The 3501-nt window shown below is 42.8% G+C and overlaps 1 protein-coding gene across 1 annotated transcript in view; it reads right to left on the bottom strand.

Annotated features, from left to right (window-relative positions):
• IL33 (interleukin 33) overlaps nucleotides 1-3501 on the bottom strand; it is a 93562-nt gene that overhangs the window by 25255 nt on the left and 64806 nt on the right. The gene's annotated exons all lie outside the window — the stretch shown is intronic.

Raw genomic sequence — 3501 nt, 5'->3', positions numbered from 1 at the left:
TCACCAGCTGCTCCTTGGAAACCCTATACAGGGTCACTATGGGTTGGAACTGACTCAATGGCACTTAACAACAATAATAACAACATACATTAACATTTTAAAATATTATTAATATTTTAATATATAAGAATGTATTATTTTTAATTGTGGTGAAAAGATACATAACACATACACCAATTTCTACATGTATAATTCAATGACATTAATTACAATTTTTAAGTTGTACATAAGATGCTATTTGATAAATATTGATGTCTGTGAGCTGGCAGTCTGAATGGACAATGACTAAAGCAGGGTCCTGGAGGCCCCCAGTTGGACTAGGTGTTACCCTTCTATGTTATATTATGGGGTGGTCTGGGCCATCCAGGGAGGAACTAGGATGGTATGAGTAGGGGGAGGGGGACTTTTGGTGGTCTGAGTGTAGCGACTTTTGTCAATTCCTATGGAAGTGTCTCCATATTTTACGGTAGAGATGGCTCTATGCAGAAGCCCTAGTGGTGCTGTGGTTAAGCACTTGGCTGCTAACCAAAAGCTCAGTGGTATAGCTCCAGCAGCCATTCTTTAGAAGAAAGACCTAGCAAAGAACGCTCATAAAGATTTGAGCTCAGGACACCTTATGGAGCAGTCCTTCCTATCGTGTCACACAGAGCCCCTGTGAGTTGGACTAGGCCTCACACAACAACATAGCCATAGTGCTACCTACTCACAGAGCTGAACACCAGCCCTGGGCTTTTTCCCAGTTGCTGCAGCCATGCCACCCACATGTGAACCCTTTCTCATCTCTGGGGTGCTTTAGATGATGCATTCACTGATGTTGGCGGACTTATTTCCGTAGGAAGTATCATTCTCAGCTTCAGACATACGATGGGTGTTCTCTGCAAGCACAGGCCCTCACCAGTTCTAAGCTGCTCCTCAAGATGGTGGCCATCGAACCAGCAACGTCACCAATCTGCTGCCTACTCTCTGACCCGTGTCTTAGCCACCCGGGTCTTCCCCGAGCTGTGACCTTCCGTTCCCTGCCATACACTGGCTTTATTTGTAGGTTGGGCTTTTTGCCTCAGTTTCCCTGCCCAGTTTACCTGTACCTGATATTTTCTGGTGACTCTGCTTTCTTTGGTCCCCTATCTTTTGTCACTTTCTGTAATCTTATCACAATGTGACTAATGGTCACAATTTATAGGAACATGGAATTTTAGTGCTGATAGGGACCCTAGAGGCTTTCATACTCTTTGGGTTGTGATCCACAATAAGAAATAGGTTTTAGATTGTGTCCCAGGAAGCACACACACACACACACACACACACACACACACACATACACACATGCATACATTTTATTGAACCATACCCTTGCAACCATACCCTTGCAACCATACCCTTGCAACCATACCCTTGCAACCTGTGATGCTCTGTGTTTCATGTAATTTAAAAATTATGACCATGCCCCGTTATCTTGTGTGTATGACCAATGACTACAGCCTGACACTGGAGAAACTGATCGACTGCAGTAATTTCAATTTGCAAATGAGAAATAAGCTTGGCGAGGTAAAATGTCTTATCCAACACTACACATGAATAGTGAAGCTCAATTCTGAACTCAAATCTCAGTTTGAAAGTATTATTTTATATTATTATTTGCAATAATCTCCCTGGTTTCTCCACTATCCTTGACATTGACTTTTTAAAAATCCATGCTGGTTGTCTCACATAATGTCCCACATTCTGCACTTGTCTGATTATGTCTTTAAGGGTTCGTTTAACTTAAGGCTCATTGAAGGTACCCTTACTGTTACTTATTTCTGTGACTTATGATTAAGTAAATGAAACAAAAAATTCAGGCTGAAGCAGTAGGTGTAGATGGTGGTGGTGGTGATTATGTGCCGTGGAGTCAGTTCCGACTCATAGCTACCCTGCACAGGGTTTCCGAGGCTGTAAATCTTTACTGGAGCAGAAAGCCCCATCTTTCTCCAGTAGAACAGCTGGTAGTTTTGAACTGCTGACCTTGCGGTTTGATGCACAATTCATAACCACTATGCTATCAGAGCTCCTTACAACAACAACAACAACAACTATATACACAGTAACACTAGTAAGTTATGCTTACCATGGAATGGTCAATCATTTACCTAAGGACAAAGTTAAGAAGGGATGGGAAGGAGGGTGGACTAGAAAAGGATGCACAGGGAGGAAGCGGGATAAATGGAGGGAGTTGCAATCATTGAGATGATGCAAAGTGTAGGATTGGGTGAATGTAAAGCTGATGATCTTCTCTGAAACTTTCACTCAATTCAGAATAAAAAGTTAAAAAAAAAATTCAGGTTTATATAAGAAGCTGAGGAGTCCTGATGTGGCATTGTAGGATAAGCACTGGACTGCTAGCCAAAAGGTTGGCAGTTCAAACCCTCCAGCCACTGCTCGGAAACTTTAGATAGGTTTGCTATGAGTCAGAAAAGACTCAATGGCACTTACAACAACAACATCAGAAGCTGTATATCTGAATGAGCACAGTTAACCTGATAGATCTCAGACCTTTAATCCAAAAGTGAGTTACTGGTTCCAACTCATGGTAACCCTATGTACAGCAGAACATTGTCCAGTCCTGTCCCGCCCTCACAATTGTTACTATGTTTGAATTCATTGCTGTAACCACCGTATCAGTTCATCTCATTGAGGTTCTCCGTTCTTGCTGATCCTCTACTTTACCAAGCAGGATGTTCTTCTACAGAAATTGGTCCCTCCTGAGAAAGTGTCCAAAGTAAGCAAGATGAGGCACATATCACCATTCTTCCTTCTAAGAAGTATTCTGACAGTACTTCCAATGATAGATGTGTTCATTCTTCTAACTGCTGTTGGTGCGTTCTGTCAGTTTGTCTTACTCATAATGACGCTGTAAAGCAGAACAGCACTGTCTCATAGGGTTTCCAAGGCTGTACTCTTTACTGAATTACATTGCCAATTCTGTTCTCCAAAGGACCAGCTGTTGGGTTGGAACCAACGACCTTTTGGTTGGCAGGTGAACACTTAATCATTGTGCCATCAGGCTCTTTATTCTTCTGGCAGTCCATGGTATACTCACCATTCTTCACCAATCCTGCAATTCAAGTGTGTCAAGTCTTCCTTTTCCATTGTTCAGCTTTTGCACGCATATGAGGTGATTGAAAATAACATGGTGTGGGTCAGGTGCACTTCAGTCCTCAGAGCTCCTATGTTGTTGTTGTTGTTAAGTGCCATTGAGTCAGTACTGACTCATAGCAACCCTATTCACAACAGAACAAAACATTGCCCGGTCCTGGGCCAACCTCACAATTGTTGCCATGCTTGAGCCCATTGATGCTGCCACTTTGCCAATCCATCTTGCTTGGAGGTCTTCCTCTTTTTCTCTGACCCTCCACCTTACCAAATATAATATCCTTCTCCAGCGACTGGTCCCTCCTTACAATATGTCCAAAGTATGAGAGAGAAAGCCTGGCCATCTTGGCCTCCAAGGAGCACACTGGCTGC

This window comes from Chrysochloris asiatica, unplaced genomic scaffold, assembly GCF_000296735.1.
Source record: "Chrysochloris asiatica unplaced genomic scaffold, ChrAsi1.0 scaffold00056, whole genome shotgun sequence".
NCBI classification, from domain to species: Eukaryota; Metazoa; Chordata; class Mammalia; order Afrosoricida; family Chrysochloridae; genus Chrysochloris; species Chrysochloris asiatica.
Note: the sequence above shows the minus strand (reverse complement) of the source record. Positions and strands in the feature narration are given on the sequence as shown.